Here is a 22,022-nt window from a genome sequence, read left to right as displayed (position 1 = left end):
CCGATGTGGGGCTCAACCCCAGGACCCTGGGATCATGACCTGAGCCAAAGGCAGATGCTTAATCGACTGAACCACCAAGGCGCCCCTCAATGACTTATAAATGGGTACTAAGTATTTTCATCTTAAAGCTTTTGAACATGGGGGATTCTTTGTGCTGATAATTCTAGACAAGCTTTGGGGAGAAAATTCAGATGATAGACTTTCAAATAGTCTAGTGCTTTTAAGGCTGCTTTGGGCATGAAGTATCAATAGCCTACTATAAACCTTTTTCCATAAAATTTTAAGTTTAGCCTGAAAAATTATGATGTTTGAATGAAAGCAAAATAATAAGTCTTCCTCGTTAGAGTTCTAAAAATGCAGGCTAGCAAAGCTTACAATTACTCGGTCTGTGGTTGCATACGCGGATAAAAATTAATAAAAATGTGCCAGGAAAACATATCCTATTTGCAATGTTTAACTTCCCATTAAGTAAAATGTAGCATTACTTCTGTTTGATTTTTTTCTAGTTATTAGAAAAAACTTTCCACAAATCTTACTAGATTAAAAGACATTTTTTTGCCCATAGTACTTGTGTTTTGAGCCTTAAATATGTATGGTTTTGATAGCGCTAGCTAAGTCGATGAAGACAGCGAGCTAATGCTGTCTCCCTAGATCCTGAGGTCGATTGCTGCCAGGTGTATCGGCCTTCCCGGGGTTATAGACCCTAAGTCTCTTGCTGCCAACTGCCAATCCATGCCAACCACTACATGGTAGTGGTACCACAGGAACATGGTAAGAAGAGGCGGATTTAGCACAAATCCACTCTGTATTACCAAGAAATAACTCCATGCCTCTGTTCAATAGATATCAGAGCAGTGTCTTCGTCTTTGAAAATGAGGCACCATATTCATATTTGAACCTTAAATCAGATGCTACAGGTTTCTCTTCATTCAAATCAGATGCTACAGGTTTCTAGTTTGTGCAACTTGTGCCAATTCAGTCAGAACTAAGAATTTTGGCAGTTTTTCCCCCTCCTCCGCTTGGATTTGGGAGGTTCTTGCTGCACCATGGGATCTTTCACCGTAAAGTATCTCATTCCAGGCAATGTGTTCTATGGGGACACATGAGCCAGAGATGATGCTGGCGCTCAGAAGAGCCTGCCCTGCTGGCACTGTTCTTGGCTCTTCAAGAACTTCTCAACAGTGTCCAGGTTCTCAAGCAGCATCCGCTCGTATCCAGGCCTCCTGAGGATCTCTGCAGCCAGTCTCACGGCTCCCACTGCATTCTCCGCATTCTGTACCGTCTGTGGCTCTGGCTCACGGCAGATCCAGAAAGCGCCTTTAGACTGCTCTTAGCAAATGTTTGGTTTTATCCATATCCTCTCTCTGTGGCTTTTATTTCACACCTATACAGATCACAGGCTTGAACCTTGGTCTTTGAGGATGTGCTTTCTAGTTTCTTGCCATTTTTCTAGTGTGCATGTGGGAGGGGAGGGAGTAAGAGGGGGCAGTCTGGGCAGTTCAGGCTTAGACTTGAAGAGGGATCAATCAGATGACATGGAAAATAATGTCAGCATATTTTCTAGATATGGGAATATTCTGGGAGAATATATAAGAAACTGTCAACAATCGTCACCTTTGGGGAAGACCAGAGAATTGAAGAGATCATTGATTATGCATCCTTTTGTCCTATTTGAATGTGTTCTATTCATTTTACAAATGTTTGTGCATTTAATTTTTTTTCAATTAAAAATGAAAACAAAAGTAGAAAAATCATAAATACTCAACAGGAGCCCTGTGCCAACCGGTTAGATTTAAGAAGAGAATAGACAAGTCCATTGATGTGAATCGACATCAGTTAGAACTAATGTGACAAACCACCTCCCCTTCTGCAGAAAGGAGCATTTCTCCTCCATTCAAGCAAAACCTTGCCACGCACTCTTCTGGGTGCCATGAAAATTCACACAAAAGACATCATACCGTTTTCATTCCCCAGGAAGCGGAGATGTGACAAACATGTCAACCAGAGAGTAGAAGTTGAGGCAGTTAGTGCAGAAATGCCAGAGAGTAGTTTCTGGCACTAAATGCACAATAGTTGGAATCCTACTGTTAGGACTTGAACCGCATCTGCCCTAAAAAAGGTATATTGGAGTCCCACTCCCAGTACCTCAGAATGTGGCCTTATTTGGAGATTAACATAACAATTAAAATGAACCCATCCTTCCTACTCAACCACAAACTGGCCTTGAAAAGAGAAAGAAGGGAGAGCCATGTAGATAAAACCCAAATGCGTTCATTGTAGCTTCCATTCTCATCGGTGGTTTGCAACCAGAGGAGACACGCCATCCAGGAGACATTTGCCAATATCTGGCAACATTTTTGGTTCTCACGACAGGGGGGATTGCCTCTGGCATCTAGTGGGCCTAGAGGCCAAGGATGCTGCTAACCACCCTACAGTACACAGCTAACCCCCAATGACAAAGATTCATCTGGCTCAAAACATCTAAAGTGCTGGCTGATAAGCTCTGTGGCTGATGACATTAAACCAAATTTTTCTTTCTACATGATGTATTCGTGCAATATTACATAATACATACATAATATATGGTATTTTCATTCAACCACTAGTTGAGTGCCTACTATATTCCGGGCATTTGTTAAAATATATATTCATTTCGTATCCGAACAGCAGGCACGACGTGGTCCATCGTACGTGACAAAAAGTGACTCTTCTCCGAGCCCCATGCCCCCGTCTGCTTGCCGCCCCCTTATTTATTTAACTAACGTGAGGCTCACTGTTGTGTTGCAGTTTTGCAATCTGCTTAAAGCGATACATCCTCGCCTCCATGTGCTAACTGCAAAATCATCTCTAATAAATTAGCACATGTCTGAAGGAAGAGGCGCTCAGAGGCTGGTTTTAGATTCCCCGCGCTCGTAAAGCTCGTGGGAGGTGACTCGGGCCGAGAGAAAAGAAATCAACAGACAAGCTGCCACCGTGTTCTCATCTGATGGGGCTGAGGACACGTGCTCCGCGGTTTCCCTGGCGGGTCTCTGCGCAGTCTTCCCCGTATAGTACGTCTGTCTTCCTATTCCACAAAGGGGCTAAAGCCTTTTTTCCCTCCATTTGAAATATGTCTAAATCCTTTCATTCAACTGTCAAAAAAGTAAAATACTGATTTTCTTCTTTAAAGAATGTGTAATGTGTTAATAGGTCTTTTTTTTTTTATTTCTTTTGAAGGGCTTGGATTTAAATCCCAAATTGAGCTGGCTGCTGAAAAGATGTCTTGTAGTTTCATATAAATGCCTGATGGTCTTTTATCCACGTTAACCATTGTATATTTGAACTTGATGGACAGTCTTTTGCAAAAAGAAAGAAAGGGGGGGAGCAGGTTTTAAATCACCCCAAAGATCAGAATGAAATGCACGGGCAGCCCTACTCCATGCATATTAGCATTTACTCATTTATTCATTTATTCCCTATACCTTAGAACAGTTTCCTGTGGCGTTTGAGTTCGAGGGATCTGTCTGAACGCTTCATGCTGTTCATGAAAGGGGACGATTTTTTCCCCATAAATGTTTTAAAGCCGTTGGCCTGATTCGCACGGACTCTAAATTGACGAGTTTTAATATAAGACTTCACAGGTGAATGGTCTGTCGAAGACCAAAGAAGTTGGCTGCATGTAAAAACCTAACTGAGGAACAAGCATCACCTACACTACGCACAGCAGAGCTGCGTACGCACGTGAGATGTGACAAGCACCGGGCACCACTTTGCTGGACTGTGATGTCATCGCAAAGTTCTTTCAGAAGCCGCGTGGAGAGCCTAAAGGGAGCTCTGCATCCCCGGAAGAAGAAGGGCCACATCTTTGTGGTTCTGTAGGTTGACGATGGTTCTGTTGCAACCTTGGGATGCTGCCAAATAAAGGAAGAGAAGAGACTTAAAATGCCACCCAGAGGAACGCCTGTGGGGTCTGTGCCTTGCCTCGCGTGCCTGCGTGCGTGGCTCCTGGGGGCTCGGGCCTTGTGAGCTCTTCTGTCAAATACCAGTCTTGCTTCCAAAATACAGGGTTTCCTCGGGGTGGGGGGCAGGAAAGAGGTAGCTCTTGTCACCCAGCGGGTCGTGAGCCAACAGCAGGGTGACGGGATGGGCAGCGTGCAGCTTCAGGACCAAGGCCGTCAGTGTAAACTAGGTGGGGCTCCTCGGAGCCAACAGCAGCAGCACCAGGAAGACAGTTATTTGCAGGAACTGGAAAGCGAAGGAGAAAATGGAAAGACCAGACGGCGGGTGGGGCAAAGCTTGGAGGGGGCGGCCTTCGGCCTGGGAGGAGGGGAAGCGGGGAGACTCCTGGGGCGCAGGGGAGGGAGCGCTCCCAAGCAGAAACATCAGCCAGAAGCAGGGACGGGGCAGGGGACGGCTGGGAGCGCCGCAGACAGCAGAGCTGTGCGGAAGGGCCCTGAGAGCCAGCCCGGCCCGAGGAGGTGCGCGGGCCCCAGAGCGGCCTGGAAAGTAGGAGCCGGGACCTGCCAGAGGTTCCCCGGGAGATGGGACCGACCATCTAACACCAAACCGCCGCCCCTAGGACACGCTTCTCATTTGTTCTTAGATTCGGGTGAAACCAAGTCAGGCTGATTATTCTGGTTCTTGGCAAGGCGCCCCCTTGGGTTCAAGGATCACTTAAGGTCCCCTTCACTGGGCAGGCGGAGTGGGAGCCCTCGGCCGCGCGGGGAGCAAGGCCAGGCCAGGACGGCTGCCCCTGCCTAGTGGTCGGGGTCAAAGGTCAGGTGGCTGAGCAACCAGCGCCCCAGATCTGACGGCTGGCCGGCAGCCTCTGGTCCCACCCGGTGACCCGGTGATCCCCCTTCTGTGGAAGGCAAGGGATTCTCTGGCCCAGAGACGGGCCAGCCCCTTCCTGCCCCCTCCTGCCAGAGCGCCCTGGTCTCGGCCGCGTCCATCCTGACCTTGGCCCCGCTCCTGTGACCCGGAGAGCACAGGGCCTTGGGCAATCGGCAGCACCCTGGACACTGCCCCAGAGCTCGCTCACCCGCCCCCAGCACCTGGAGGCCACGGAGCAGGCCCCCCGGGTCCCTAACCATCAGCGTGACACTAACCATCAGCGCCACCAGAGTCCTCCCGACACCCAGAGGGGGCAAGCGCCTCTGCCGTGGAAGGCCCACCAAGGCCTCGTGGGAGAACCAGACGTGGAGTTGGGGGGACGCCCCTCAAAAGGCTGAGATGTCAGACAAACTAAGGCCTGCCTGTTACGGGGCGGGGGGGCCGAATAATCCGAAGGGCCACGTGGGGAAAGCAAATGTTTAGGCAGGAGCCTAAGGTCGCCTCCAGGACCCCTGGGTGGCCCAGCCGTTAAGCATCTGCCTTCGGCCCAAGTCATAACCCCGGGGTCCCGGGATCGAGTCCGACATCAGGCTCCGTGCATGGAGCCTGCGTCTCCCTCTGCCTGTGTCTCTGCCTCTCTGTCTGGGTCTCTCAGGAATAAATAAATAAAATCTTTGAAAAAGAAAATTAAGGTCGCCTCGAAGACGGTACTCTGTGAAGCAAGCAGAAGAGAGCGGACCGTCCGGGGGGCTGGGGCCTAACAAAGGAGACCTTGGCCTCGCCAGTGGAGCAGGAAAGTTAGAGGCAAAGGAGGAGCCAGGGGAGGCACCTGAGCACAGGAGTGACTTCAGCAAGACCGTCTCAGCAGTGTTTTGAATGGACTGGTGCACACCTCCAGGGCTACAAAATTCAGTGAGCAGAATATCCTAGCCAGGTGGGTATACACTGTATTGGAAATGAGACGTGAACAACTAGCTTAAAAGCTTCTGATGGTAAGATCTGTCCTCTTTATCTCCATGGCACCTAGCACATTCTATAAAGACACTAACTGTTTTGTAATAAGCAAAGATTTAGGAAATGAATCGGGAACACCCACAGAACAATGAAAGCCAAAGGGCGATCCATGCCAGGTGCCACGGCCTGGTAAAGAAAGACCTTTCCAGAAAGGCTGGAAAATGGCCAGTGGATTTTACAGCAAGAAGGTAACTGGTAACAATGGAGAGAAAAATAAGTGTTTAATCACTGGGTGGCAGGAAGAGGGGAGGCAGAAAGTCTTTACTCCCAGTTCAAGAAACTTGAAATAAAAAAGGAAAAAGATTCTCCGGTAAGAGGTAAATAATGAATTTTTTTTTCTTTTCTCACAAGGCTTTGTCTCTCAAAAAGGACACCTGAGAAGGATTTACCTGATGGGAAAACCTAGTGTTCAAGGACAATGAAGGCTCCAGCGAGAGAGCAGTCAACTAGATAAAATTAAATAGATATAATCCAGTAATGAATATTTGTTAAGCTCTATTATGAACCGAAAACTATGCTAAGCAATGGAGATATGAAGAAGAAAATAAATAGTTTCTGCCCACACAGGCTCTATAATCACAGGAAGAATCAGATAGGACTAACACACAATTAAAATGCAATAATGACTTTCATTAAGGATGTACCACTTACAAGAGAGGAGAAGGAAACAGAGGGAACCCGGGAGAGTTATAGAAATTGCCGTGGACCCACTGTCTCTTTTTTAGTGTTAATTGAATTCTTCTGCTTTTGCAGAATCACTCCACTCCACAGGGTTTGGTGAGATTGACCAAGCTCGCCAGCTCCAAGGTAGTTACAGGACCCTGGGCCAGCCAATCGGAATAATACCTCCTCCAGTGATTAACCTGGGGATGGGCTTGGGATCCAGGCCCGGCCAATCAAAATCCTCCCCAGAATATTGTTTAACTGTGAGTAGCAAGAAGAGCCATTTTTTCTTTTAAAAATGACATATGGCGGTACCAAGCAAGCCTTGGCTGCAGGGGGTTCCCTTTGCCAGCGCGGAGAAGACACTGCCTGATAATGAAGACAACCAAGTACATATATATATGTACTGTATATATATATATACCACGCCAGCAGGAAAAGATAATAAAAAAATATTTCTAATAACATTTAAAGACCCTTAAGACTTTTTATGCAGGTAGCATAATTAAGAACAACCATGCAATCTTCATACAATATTATTAGACTATTTAGTTTGACAAAAGTGCTCTGAAGTGGCTATGGATTGAATGTTTGTGTCCCACCCACATGCCCCGAAATCCATAGACTGAAGCCCTAACCCTGTATGACTCTGATTAGCTGGCCCAGGATCCTATAACTACTTAATGATGTTTGGGGATGGGGTCTCCGGGAAGTAATTAGGGTTAGTTGAGGTCATTTGAGCAGGAGTCTGGTCTGATGGGATTAGTGCTCTCATAAGAAGAAACATCAGCAAGCTCGTTCTCTCTCTCTCCTCCCCTACATGCACCAAAGAAAGGGCACGTGAGGACACAGCAAGAGGGCAGCCATCTGCAACCCAAGCAGAGAGCTCTCACTAGACACCAAACCTGCTGGCAGTTTGATCTTGGACTTCCGGTCGCCAGAGCTGTGAGAAATACATTTCTGTTCCTTAAGGCACCAGTCTATGGTATTTCACTATGCCAGCCCCACCTAATTATGCTAAGTTTCAAATACATAGTCACCCAGAACCTTGTCTATTATAAGTATTTGAGTAGCAGCATCAATGGTGATTTGTGTCTAGATCATGCCATGGACTAGCGATGTTCCCTTTATTGCTGGAAATAGGATCATTGGTGCCTTTAAATCTAATAGAAGTAGAGAATCAATTCCAGAAGCCTAAGAACCAATTCAGAGAATTCGTCCTTAAGATTCTGCTTCTCTAGAACCACTCTCTGTACCAAAATAGAGAGAAAGAGATTTATTTTAAGGAATTGTCTCATATAATTGTGGAGCTAGCAAGCGGGAAATCCGTACGGCAGGCTGGCAGGCACGCAAGAGTTGATGTTGCAGTCTTGACTCTGAATCCCATAAGGCAAAGGGCTGGAAACTCAGCCGAGGCTTCTAGATTGCAGTTTTGAGACAAATCCCTTCTTCAGGGACTTGTCTTTGCTCTTAAAGCCTTCGAGTGATTGGATGAGGCCCACCCACACAACAAATGCAATCTGCTTTGCTTAAAGTCTACTGATTTAAATGTTAATCACGGCTAAAAAGTACCTTCACAGTGACACCTAGAACTGCTGTTTGACCACACCTCCGGTCACCACAGCCAGGCCAAGTGGACACACAGAATTAATAATCATCTCCCACAAAAACTTCTCCACAAATGTTCACATCAGCTTCATTCATAGTAATTCCAAACTGGAAACAACCCCAAATATCCACCAGTCGGTGAACGGGTAGATTGTGGTAGAGTCATACAGTGAAATACTGCTCAGTAATAACGAGAACAAACTATTGATATAAGCACTATGGATGAATCTCAAGATCATTATGCTGAACGAAAAGCCAAAGAAAGAAAGAATATACACCGTATAATTCCAGTCAACGGTATTCAAGAAAATTCAAATCAATCTATGGTGACAGAAAAAAGTGGAACAGTACTCCCCAGAGATTCGAGGTAGAAGGGGGAATTAATTATAAAGGGACATAATAAAACTTTGGGAGGGTGATGGAAAGGGCAATTATCTTGATTGCGGCGATGGTTTCATGGTGTAACCCTATGCACAAGTCATTGTGGTAGGCAGCCTCAGAGAGGCCCCCACAACCCCCCTCCTGGTCTTCATATCCTTGTGGAACTCCCTCTGCTTAAGTCGAGGCTGCATTTAGAGACTCGCTTTTTTTTTTTTAATTGACATACAACTTTGACCTTTGTCTTCATGGTTCTATACGGCTAGTCAAAATATTAAGCTCGTCGATATGAAAAAACATGGTAGTCGATCCATCAAATACCAGAATATGCTGAGACCATTCAGTAACTGTTCTATTACCATAATAATAGAGGAAGGGGGGCGGAATAGCTTCCTTAGTGATTCTGATAACGGTCTGTCCCGGGTAAAGCGGGTGTTGCATAGAAGACTAGAGGAACGTATAGAGGCAGAAAGGTCATTTTTCCCAAATGCCCAGCTCCTGAGTTGCCCCAAATCCCAGAACGTGGTTTTGTTTTCTCTTCACAAGGGAATTAAAGAGGAGCTTGTCTTTTTTATAAGTCAAATTCATTGCTTATTAGCTCTGCTTTTTATTTATTTAAAGAAACTCCTCCATGTGCTCACTCATAAGCACACAGTACTTTTTTCCTCTTCGAGTCTCACTCCCTGAGTGAGCTCATGCACACCCACTAATTTGAGCACCATCCTCTTGTTTACCCTCAGATTGCAGCCCCGACCCCTCTCTTGAGCTTTAGACTCTATTTGACATTCCTTGGATATCTAATAAGCATCTCAAACTGAGTAACTTCGAGAAGCCTTGCTTCCCTCCTGAAGGAAATGCTTCTTTTCACCCCAATATTACAGCACCAACTGTCACCCAATTGACCAAACAGTTTAGGAATAATAGCTGATTCTCTCTTCTTGCTCCCCTCCACACCCAATTCATTACGAAGTTAACTTCATTTCTATCACACATCCCAGGTCTCTCTGGTTCTCATCACCCCCTACCATTGCTCATGTTCTCCAGCTGCACCTACACACTTCTCGACAGGGCAGCTAGAGTGAGTTAAAAAGAAAAAAGAAAAGGAGAAAAGAAAAGAAGAGTAAATCAGATCCCACCACACCTCTTCTCTCCATTTAACAACAAAATTTAAGATCCTTATCTTGATAGCTACCGCAAGTGTTTAAACCACCACTACCTACCGCTGTTTCTGGCTAACTCCCTCTGGTTCCCAGCTCTGCTAATTTTGGACCCACCATGGTCGACAGAGATCTCAGTGTCATTCACTGTCCTTCCCCTCTCATCTCCTCGTTCACTCCTCTGACCAGCTTGAAACCTTTGACCAGTAATTACCATCAGTTTTCTGCGTATACTTTCAAATTCCTTCTCTCCTACTTCATATTTACCTGGCAACCTTCTACTCTGGGTTACGTCTGACTCAACTGTTTTACCTTGTCTGCATCCACACAAAGCAAATGGGACCAAAGAAAAGCACCTGCCCAAACCCATGATTCCTCTAGCATTAGGAAGGCTGTTAGCGCCGCCTGGCAACCCTGCTGTGTGCCTTTGGCCCTTTCCCTTTTCCACTCCTCCAATCTCTCAAATAAGACCCAAGAGTCCTATTTCTCTGAGAAAATAGAAGCAATCAGAAAATCTTCATAACCTTCCACCATTATATCCACCGAGCTACCTGTATCTATGCCCATAAATTGTCTCTTCTAATAACGTTGGATAAATTGTCCATGATTTCAGCAAAGCAAGCCAACTCTTTATTTATGCATTAGATCCCATTTCCTCTGATCTACTCAAAAACATTGCTTCATGTCTCTCCCACTTCTTTCCAGGACCATCATATTTTCCTTCTGTGCTGGATCTTTTCCAATAACACATAAACGTATAATTATTTTCCTCCATCTCAAACAAAAAAAAAATCTGTTTGCTCTAGCATGCTCCTCCAGTTACTGCTCTACTTCTCTTCTCTTTACAACAAAATACCTCAAAAGAGTTCAGTCTTCAATATTCCTCTTTTCAATCTTTGAGCCCACTCTGGTCAGCAGCTACTGAGTAGGGGAAACACACTCTTTCTGTGTGCTTCTCTCGCTCTCAGACAACCACCACATTCACAACACTCTGACATCAGATGTGTGGGGTTTTATTCCCAAGATATCCCCCAGCAGCAGCTGAATGTCCTACAATTTAAATCATTTCTGACACTGTCTACCTGGAGATAACATTAGATCCCACAGGTTAAGGACTCAGTCCCACAAGACTGTCTGCCCCCTCTCCAGATACCAACCACAGGTCTCCAGTTGTCACCTGTATCTCTGACAACCACCTATAATTTGGCATTCCCATAACCCGCTCTTTGGGTTCCATTACTTGCTTGAATGGCCCACAGAACTCAAGGAAATACTTCCTTAGATTTACCAGCTTATTAAAGGATATGATAAAAGATACAGCTGCGCGGCCAAATGAAGAGCTACACAGGACAAGGTCTGGAAAGGTCCCAAGTATAGAAGCTTTTGTTCTCATGGAGCTGGGATCTGTTATCTTCGCAGCATTGAAAAATTTTCACCAGCCCAGAGACTCTCTGAACCCCATGCTTTGGGGATTTTTGTGGAGGCTTTCTCACTTAGGCATCATTGATCATAAGCCCTTTGCCCCTTCTTGAAGGAAATGAGGCAGGGGTGAGGAATAGCCGAAAGTTCCAAGCGTCTAGTCATGACCTGCTCTTTTCAGAGCTAACTATTCAGGACGCCACCCAGAGTCACCTCCTGAGAACAAGAGACACTCCTATCACCCAAAAAAATCCTATGGGATTTAAGGGCTCTGTGTCAGGAACCCGGGTTGAAGGCCAAATATCAGACCTAGTGCTCTTCTAACGTAGGAAATTACAAAGTGCTTAGCTCTGTGCCGGGAGCCAGGGGCAGAGACCCACACATATTTTCCCGATTATTTACAACTACCATCCCCCTAAAAAAAATGAGGCTCTTAACCTCATTCCCAACTTACCTCTAAGCTATGAAGATTCACTGCTCAGTTCTCCGCTTTCACCTGACTTCAGCAGTATTTGAGGCAGTTTTACTTATCCCCTCATTAACACTCAATTTAGTTAATGTCTGGCAAGCCACACCCACCTGCTGCTCCTCTTCTTCCTCCATCTCCCTTACCTGCTCCTCCTCCTCTCTCCAATCTACTCATATTGATGTACTCTAGGGCTGAGCCCCGGGACCATCTCTCTCTCTGACACTTGCTGCAACGATCCCATGTGGCTTCAGGGCCTTACACATCATCTCTATACTGATAGTTCTCAGGTTTATAACCTTGGGCAGGACATCTCTGATCTCCAGACTCACATACCCAAGCACACCTACTCGATAGCTTCACTTAGACGTCCGATAGGCATTTAAAGCTTAACATGTCCCAACCTGCGCTCTTGATCTTCCCTCTTAAACCTTCTTCTCAAAAGACTTCCGCATCTCAGTACACATCAGCTTCATCCTTCCAGGGCCCTAGGCTACCGTCTTTCTCTCTCTTACACCACACACTCTCTCTCAGCGCGCCATGCTGCTACCACCTGAGTACAAACTGCCAGGCTTCCTCTTTCTCTACAACCTACTATCATCTCTTGTACGGATTACTGTAATAGCATCTTTTTTGGGTCTTTTTGTCTTTATCTTTGCCCCTTTATGGTCTTTCCTCAATGCAGCAGCCAACATAGCCCTGTTAAAATAAAATATCAGAGGTCCCAGCAAACTCTCTAATAGCATCCCATTTCAGTAATAGGGAAAACCAAAACCCATAGAATGGCCTGCAAGGTCTTAGGTGATGTGTCCCTATTAGTGCTCTGATCTCACATGCTGCTACGTCCAAAGTCTTGCCTTGTTCACTCCATTCCAATGCATGGCTCCCTTGTTTCTGAAACAAGCCAAGCACCACAGGATCTTTGTACATGTACATGCTATTCCCTCCCTACCTCATTCTTTCCCCAACTATTCACATGGTTCAATCCTTTATCTTCTTCAGGATTTTTTCAAATGCTATTTAAAATTGTAGCCTCTTATCCCCCACAATACTCCCTACTCCTCTTTTCTGCCCTATTTTTCTCCATAGCACTTACCAACTTGAGTCATCTCTGAATTCACTTCTCTGGAATTTCCTCAACTCCTTTACGTCTGTGCATGTGTGTGTATGTGTGTGCATGGCTGTGTGTGCACATGTATGTGAGAAAGGAACAGACCACACTGGATCCAGTTCTCTCATCTGAATGCAAGCAGAGTAGAGTGAGAGATTTACTTCTGAGTCTCTCATAATTCCCTAGTCAATGACCTAGTTAATCTAGAAGTCTAAGGAATAGTTTGTAATAATAATTGTTACCACGATTTTTGCAGATGAGACTGTGTCACAGAAACTTTAAGTGACGTGCCTAAGGTCACTCCACCAATAAAGGAGGCTGAGCCACAGCTTCAGCCCAGGACTTTCTGACACCAAAGCTCACAGACAAAAATCACTTTTCTAGGTCATATTGTCCTAAAACTGTGTTAATCATGTAACAAATAACATCCATGCAAAGGTTATTTTGCCTATACCTGCTTTCATAGATGGCCTGTAATGCACCTCTTTGTCCTTTTTCCATAATATGTAATCCTCTGTAATTATAACCTGGAAATACCATCCATTCTAGACAGACCAACTGTTTACACCTTCAACACAACAAATTTTTATTTACCTTAACAACCTGCTTTATTCTTTCTACTGTGCCAATGATGCTCGTACTTGCCATTCTATTAATTGAGGCTGAGGTCCATCTCTCACAGCCAGCCAAGGCCAAACAACAGACACGGACCTGCACTTTGTGACACTGAACTGTGATTTACATTATAAGTTTCTCCAGACTTTATTTGGGAAATAGCTAAAGATATCTAAAGCTGTGTCCCAGAAATATTCCGACTCCCTCACCTCCCTTCAGCCAACCCCAGATTGATGACACTGATTGCTGCTTCTCAGCGGGGAAGCAACAATAGACAATGTTGCTGACACCTCATATGAGATGCACTACGAACCCCTGTGGTGAAGGCCAGGGCCAGTTCTGTCTCTTCCGATCAGGTCCTTTCCTTCCCTGCTTCGCACTTGGCACCTGTTCCCAGACAGTTGGCTAACACCGAGCTGCTCCTGAGTACAACTGCCTATACAAACACCTTCCATTTTATGGAGAAAGAAAACTTTTGCAATAATAGGGGTTCCTGTGGTCTGGAATAGATAACAGTCATTTTGTAGGTACTTCGTTCCCCCATCTCAGCATACACATATGCACTGAGCTTTGATAGAAAAATCCTTGCCTAAATTCTTTGCTCTATTGACCCAAGAAGCCTGAAAGTTTGCTCTTTCCTCCTTTTTCTTTGATTTTAGCACTGAACCCTTCCTGAATTTATTTTAAATGTAAATATTTCTGAAGGAAGTGAAATTTTGTTAGTCACTTTAGTGACACTAAAGTGTTAGACACTTTACTGCTGTCTCGTTTATCAGATGTTTTCATAAGACAGAAGGCATACAGTTGGCAACAGGATATCTTAAGAGAGGGTTGGTTCATACCTAAAAAAAAAAGAAAAAGTGGGAGTACTAACCCAGAAAAGGGAAATCAGAGATGCAAAAAATAAATGTGGCCTTCCTCCAAAGCTCCTACCACCTGTTAATTGTAGGAAGGAAGGAAGAAAAAAAAAAAAGAGAAAGAAAGAAAGATCCAATATAGTTGAAACTTAGACCAACCTAGTAATTTTAACAGACCCCTTAGTAGTGCTCATGATCTCTTAGAAAACCACACGTGCATCCACATACACACAGAATCCCAAGTAGCCAGTGTCTGAGTGTATAAACAGGAGGGGTACAGTTCACATAACCTCCTGGTGTGATGGAGAAGATTGGGTGTTAGTGTCTAAAGCTGCCAGATACCATTCCGGCCTCCAGTCATGGAGATCACATGATCCGCTCATTTTGTTCATGAAATGCTCTTGACGAGCTCCTGCACTAAGACACATCTTGACTCCCACTAATTCATGAGGTCTCTCTAAGGGCCAAGCCTTGCATTCAGACCACACCAAGGCAGTCTACTCTGCAGCCCTAACTTATATATAGTAGCTACTTCCCCCCAGAAAGAGGGGGAACCCTCTTTCCCCATCCACATCCCTCAGCTGTATCTAAGATCCATTATGTCACCCAAGAACCAAGTTGTAAGTGACTATCCCACAGTATCTCCATCCCCTTGGAATCTCTCATAACACACTAAACATGGGGAGAAAAATTAGGACACACAAACCTAAACACTGTACATTCTTTTCTCTTCTCCTCCATTTTCACCATGCCCGGACCTAGAAGGGATGGACTTTCCCCTCCATTATATTCTCCTCTTATTGAATCCAATCTCTTGGCTTATAAGGGTATTTTCTCTGTACAGTTGAAGAACTCAGTGAGATTATTCTTCAAGGATTAGATGTTGATATTTTAAAGGGAAAAATAAAGAGTTTCAAAATATTCAAGAAAATGATCTGATTGGAAAGGACATTATCTTGCAGCATGTTATTTTGCATGTCAAAAGCTTAATGATCTCACATTCATCCTATTTACATTTCTCCCATCATAAATCCCCTTAAGTGAATAGATAGATATCTGAAGACAATTAGGGCAAAAATCAGTACTCAGAATAGAAAAAGTCAATATCAGGAAGGGAGACAGAACATAAAGACTCCTAACTCGGGGAAACGAACTAGGGGTGGTGGAAGGGGGGAGGAGGGCGGGTGTTGGAGGGGAATGGGTGACGGGCACTGAGGTGGACACTTGACGGGATGAGCACTGGGTGTTTTTTTGTATGTTGGTAAATTGAACACCAATAAAAATTAATTTAAAAAAAAAAAAAAAAGAAAAAGTCAAGTAAGTCAATGATTTTCAAAATTATTTCAAATGTGAACAGAATTTCAGAGAGAAAGCCAAAAAAATTATGTAATAAATATTCCTTAAGAAATATGTCCTCTCGACTAATTAAGTTAAAATTTTGAGAAATAGAAACGTATCTTATATTTTCATGGAAATGTAATGAACCCAAAGATTTTTTTCTTCAGTTTTTTAAGGATTAGGTTTCAACAGGACTCAATAATACTTTCTTTCCCATATTCAACATTTCTTTTCTCTAATAATACCTTGAGTCCAATGTGTCTTTTCAAATCTTTCCTGACCCTTTCCTCACCCACCATAATAACCTCTGAAAAATTATTGTTCCATCTCCAGGAACTGGCCCACCCTCCCCTTTCAGATACCTACTGCTTGAAAAGTAGGTGTCAATTGTCAGTTTCCATTCCCACCTCAGCCCTTCCCAGGACTAAATTACTCTACAGAACTTACTGGATCCTTGCCTAAAGACCTTGGGGGCAATCTGCATGCTTTGTACTTTTCCTCTGTGCACAGGGCATAGCAATGCCTTGAATTCTAGAAATTTATTCAGATTCCCTGACATCAAGGGAATTACCTCAAGCAGCTGTCTGGAGCTCACACAACCCCGATCACTCCCTATGGAACACTAGAAAAGACTTCAACCATCTTAACTTCTGTTTGTCCAGCCCCTATCAGTAGTTTACTTTACTTTCACTGAAATTGTCTAAGGATTCACAAGCAGTTGGCTGTAAGGAGAAAAGATCCTATATAAATACTCACATTGTTTTTTTTCTATTTCCTTCTTGCAAGTACACTCGAAAGGACAGGATTTCACATAGGAAACACTGAATGATAATATTTGGGGAAAACCTGCTGACTTTGTAAGACACAGTTGGCCAAAATTCAGGTCAGAAATACCCAGGGAAGTAAAAGGCTCCTAGAATTACGGGGATGAGGTTTCTGCAGGCAGTGAAGCCCTCTGTAAAGGACAAGGGATATTTATGCTTACAAGGGAAAAAATGGAAACATTAGCAAGGCTGCAGGCAGCCCAGGAGTGTGGTGTACAGGTATGCCAAAAAGTAACTACAGTGTGATTTTGCAATGAGTAAAGGGAAAAAGGGCCTTCAGATATAACAATAATAGGAGGAGAAGAAGGAAAAAGAAAGGAGAAAGGGAAAGGAAAGGAAAGGAAAGGAAAGGAAAGGAAAGGAAAGGAAAGGAAAGGAAAGGAAAGGAAAGGAAAAGGAGATAAAGACAAGAAAATATAATAACTATGTAGGGAGAAATTCAGGAAAATAAGATCCACACTCTATGATTGAAAGGATAATTTTCAGAGATGCCAGTCAAGAGATATCTAAAAGAAAATCCTTTACTAATGGACTTTGGAGAGTGTTCTGTAGTCATTTAGTCATTAACATTATTGATAATTATAAACTGCTGAGCCCAAGGGTAAAATCATCACTTCTTTTGTTTCCTGAGGGCATAAGTACTACAGGGGACATTCATTTATTTCCTTCTCAGGGAATATGAAAAGAAACATGTTTTTGCCCTATTAAACTCACTGGAGAACAAGTCCCAGTTGGCCAATATTGTAATATATGGAAGGACCTGTTCGATGTTTAGACTATTAACCTTTCATAGCCAACAAGTATCTTAAATGTTCTGATGGGTTAAGAAACAAAGGCTAAATGCCAACCTAAGGTCATATCTAGTCAGGTAGACAGATGAAGTTTTAATATCCGATGTTTGTGAGTGGTGACACGGGCTATTTCAAAAGAGTGTTATGAAGGGTAAGTGAAAAAAAAAATCCCACTATCTTCTCAGCCCCGTCTGCTGGTGCCAGGCTCTGAGCTAAGGACTGGAGATGTTAAGGTGACTCTTCATGAAGTTCAAGGCCCAAAGGTGAAGACAGGCATGAGACAAGCACTTACAAATAACCACACACTTTGAAGACACACACATGGCGATACAACAGCGCCTAGCTGGAGCATGTATTCTGAGGGTCCTGGAGAATGATTATAAAGAAATGGATGCCTCAAAAGCAAATAGGTATGTTAGGAACAGAAATGCCATCTATAGAGATTAAATCCTAGTTTACGACCAAACAGAAATAGCTTTTGCCTCTTCAGCTCCTCAGAGAGGTTGAGCAGAAGAAGGAGGAGTGGCCTTTGGGTTTGGAATGTCCCTGTCTGGACCCAGTGGATCTGTGATCCAGCATTTAAAATTGGAACAGAGCCCAGGCTTCCAGCTGACAGGTGTGTGTCCAGAAGGGCAAAGGAAGGCCTGTTCTGCGTGATATTTTACATGCTTCACTCTTAAAACTCTTTCCTTAATGCAAATTTCAGATGTAAAATCACCACTTACACTAACTCCTTGCCAGAAGAATTAATTATGCTAGTAAGTGCTGGTCACATAGCCAGGATGTGATCTCAGAAGCTTCTGAAAATCAAACATTCTCTAAAGCTTTCCCTGAATTAGGGAGCTTCATCTTCAGTAATTTTATTACTGAGCATTCAGGTCTTGCTAAGAGGCCTGGTCTTGGGTTTACTCCCAGTGGGCACAGGACATGGGCCTAATAAAGAAAGAAAAAAGGAAAAAATAAATAAATAAAAGAAAGAAAGAAAGAAAGAAAGAAAGAAAGAAGAAAGAAAGAAAGAAAGAAAGAAAGAAAGAAAGAAAGAAAGAAAGAAAGAGTCTTTATCCTTCTAAAAGTGTTTCAAGAGTCTTGCATACATGACAAAGTTGAGATAGAGGAGCCAGAACAGAAATTCCCTCTAGGCTTGGAGATCCTGACCTTGCTTCAGTTCAGCATGTAGGACAAGGAAGTATTTTTGCCCTGGAGCTGCTTAGTTCTGAGACAAATACATATCACATCATCAAGGCTACTTGATAGGGGCTAGAATGGGAGTGAGATCAGGAAGGAAGTCATGATGCAGTGACGTGATCTAGAAGGTAACAGACTTAATACTTTCTGTATGGGGAGTGTGAGGGAGGGGAATGTTGTGTTTTACACAGTCCTATCATTCATACACTACAAAATAGCACCTGAGGATGTGTTCATCTTTTGGATTTACAAAGCAAGCTCTAAAAGCCCAATGTAGAGACAAGGCTTTCACTTGAGAAAGCTAAGCTTTGCTCCAAAAAGAATTTGTGTAACCCGAGGAACCAAGATGGAAGACTAGAACACTGAGATTTAAAAAGTTAACCAGAGCACATGAAAGAATGCAGGATAGTACAAAATAGCCTTTTACCCCCCACTAGAAGGAGAAAAGACCCTTCTTGGATTAGAGAAAGATGCGGAAGAGAAGCTAGAGAGAGTTGAGACATTAGTACAGAGCCTGTTCCCTTCCTCCAGATTGGGTTTGAAATTTCCAAAAGATGTTAGAAACACCAAGATAGGTTTATGATTCTCATACCAGAATATATGAGAGGAGACTGCTCCCCCTCCAACTGCACTAAGGCAGAGCTCAGGAAGAAGAGGATAAAGGAACTTGGGGGAAAATCTTGATTGTTCCTTACTTTGGACAAGCTACCTACAGAGCACATCATCATATGAATGTTCCTTTTCTTTTTCTGCCTTGCTCTTAAACATTGGTCTTTGGAACGCATACTTACCCCATCTTCAAGATTTCAAGTGAAGGAACTCCACCTAGAGCAACACTTTCAGTCTCTCCAGCCCCTCCTCATTCTTCTTCAGGAGAAGCATGAACTATGTTATTGCTGAGTGTGGGAGAGGGACAAAGCTCTGTGACCTCTGGATTTTTTTAAGGTTTTATTTATTTGAGAGAGAGAAAAGCATGAGCAGGAGGGGGAGGAGGGGAGGAAGAAGCAGACTTCCCACTGAGCAGGGACACACACACACACACACACAGCCAAAGGGGCTCAATCTCAGAACCCTGGGATCATGACCTGAGTCATGTGCTTAACTGACTGAGCCACCCAGGCACCCCTTCCTCCGGATTTTTATCCAGGAAGTATGCTTCTGGGCCGACTTAGATGACCATGGTGGTAGACTGTGTGGGAGTGTAAGGTGGGGGATATATGCATACATAGAAGTATCTTCTGGGACTTGGGAGCCCAAAGAAGGCTCATCATCACCATGAGGATAGTATTTTTCTTATATTGGGTAGTTTAAAACTTGCTATTATTTCTTAAGAGGTCTTCATATTCAGAAACAACCTTTTTTTGTAAACATTATGTGGTTGAGCACTATCGCTATGCAAGAGGCCTGTTGCATGTAGATTGTGTTGACTAGTGAATGAATGCTTAATGGTATTACATATTTAATAGCAAACCAAATGCTAGCTAAGTGCTCTGTTGTGTCTACCTGGGAGAACAGAGTGGGAGAGAGTACATTAAATGGATGAGTAAGCAGGTTTTCACTCTTGATTTCGCTACCAGAGCCATCAGCACTTTCTCAAGCATATTCTTAAGAACCTAGATGGCACACCATTGCTAATTTTCTATACAGTCAGAAGCACCAACTGCCTGTGAATTAAAATCTGGCAGGTAAGAGAAATGACAGAAATTTCAAAATTTACAGATATTGATATCAAAGATCTTCAGAGGTGCAGAATGCTGTAAATTACAAAAGCCTACAAGACCGTTTTTACTTGTTCTGGGAGACCAGGGCCTGCTGCGGTATTCTTAACTTCTCTATCAAGATACAATTAAGGAGATACACACCATCTTGAAATCTCCAAATGAGATTAACAGAAGAAACTGCAGACAGATGGCCCAGGTGCAGCATCCTAAGAGCAGTGCACGCTGCATCGCAATGAAGGAAACTATTACCTCACTGAGTATAATTTAGAACTGTGTTTTCAATAAGTCAAGAGATTTCAACATGTTTGCCTTAGCACGCAGTTCAATGTGAAGATGTCTAGATCTCACACTGAAGCCCTACAATTTAAGCCACAGGGTTCTTCAAAACAGATATTTCACAAAAGTAATAGGGACGTCTGACTGATTTCCCAATTTTTCACAGCACAGAGATCCAAGAAATCTCATTCACAAGATGGTGTTTTTACTGGCGTCCCCAACTGACAATGACAGCAAAGATGAAACTCAGGGAGCCTCCAAACCTAGTTCAAAGGTTCATGATCCGTTGCATCCTTCTAATAGCACTGCAGGGTACTGTGGGGGATGTATACGTTAGTCACCCCATGAGAGAGAAGAACTGGGGTTACAAATGCTATTTTAATTCTTTAAGGCAAAGGCAGGAGCCAAATCCCAATCTCTTGATAACTCAGTATCAACCCACATTCTCACATTGGGTTGTACAAAGCGCAATGGAAAATGATTCATTTGATCTTTGTAGGCAACCAAATTAGATTTATTTTAACTTGAATATCCATTTAACACCATCCAGGTCAAATTGAGTGTTAAAGGCCCTGTCTACACAAAGGAAACCATTGCACTTAGACTTAATTAAAAAAACAACAACAACATCAACACTAGAATATAGGAAATTGATTGATTCAAGATCTTAATGTATTTACCTTAATGCTCCCATCAATTTGCTCTCTCCATGTTGCAGTCTTAGGATAAACAATTGTTTTGTTCTGCTTTGTTTCCTTATATTTTGAAGCTCATCACGTCAACAGTGAACAAGTCACAGCATGGAGCTGAAGCTCTGCAGCTACATCTCCGACTGCACTTGATGCTGACCACGTGACCTCCTCCTGTCTTGGATCACACCATGCCACTCTTCTGTTTGTTATTCTCCTCCTCCTCCACTTTCTAGGAATATTATTTCTCCAGAGACCAATTTGTGAATCATGCTGCCTGGATTCAAATCCCAGATCTGCCACTTACTTGAGTTTCCATTTCCTTACCTATATCTCACAGTTATTGTAAAGATTTAAGAAGTCAATGCTTATAAAGAACTTGGAACCAGGCCTGAAAAATGGTAACTACTCAATACATGTTCATATAGTCATCATCATCATCATGCCATGATCTCCTCTCAAATTAGGCCATGTATCCTGACCCCAAGTTTTCATGTCAAGGAACGTCACCTAGAGTTAACATTTCCAGTTCTTTTCAGCCTGTCTTCACTCTTTCCCATTAAAAAAATAAAAATAAAAAATTGGGTGGCTTACTTGATGATGAGCTTGGGAGAGAGGAACCCACCTTTTATCTAATCTGCCTGCATGTATATAGCCAATGTTCTGATTCACTCTCCTTTCAAAAGCCAGGGTAAGCAACCATGTCTAACTGCTGGGCGAAATATTCACAAAGCTTTGGCCTCAGAAACAGCCATGTTCTCTAACCAACTTTATCAGCAATCAAGGTAGTATTTCCATCGCTGTCTGTCTGACCCCTGTGTTTGACTCCATATGGGTATCAAACTCTGCAGGGGAAGAGCAATGTTCCCCGTTGGTCAGCTACAGGCTCGGTAGTAGCCGGCAGCCCGATTGTGTCCTTTCTCCTGCATGCTCAATCCACTATATCAAGTTCCATCTCTCTTCTGAGGACACAGCTGTGTATCCACATCTGGGACAGAGCTGCCCTAGCACTTCAAACACTGTCCAAAACAGAATTCACATCTTCGCTCTGGCTACAACCGCCTATTCCTGACCTTAGTGTCTCTGACATTCACCTTA

At 43.6% G+C, this 22,022-nt stretch overlaps 1 long non-coding RNA gene across 4 annotated transcripts in view; it reads right to left on the bottom strand.

Annotated features, from left to right (window-relative positions):
• Positions 1-22,022, bottom strand: part of LOC112926936 (uncharacterized) — a 53,221-nt gene that overhangs the window by 19,055 nt on the left and 12,144 nt on the right. For 2 of the 4 annotated variants that reach the window (XR_011995005.1, XR_011995004.1), the window contains exon 2: positions 3,721-3,890. The exons of 1 other annotated variant lie outside the window; for it this stretch is intronic. This is a non-coding gene — a long non-coding RNA (uncharacterized lncRNA). Of the gene's footprint in view, positions 1-3,692; positions 3,891-22,022 lie in introns of all 4 variants that reach the window. One more of the 4 variants, XR_011995006.1, reaches the window with a different exon arrangement.

Source organism: Vulpes vulpes, chromosome 10 (assembly GCF_048418805.1).
Source record: "Vulpes vulpes isolate BD-2025 chromosome 10, VulVul3, whole genome shotgun sequence".
Lineage (NCBI taxonomy): Eukaryota > Metazoa > Chordata > Mammalia > Carnivora > Canidae > Vulpes > Vulpes vulpes.
This window is presented reverse-complemented; position numbering and strand designations above follow the sequence as displayed.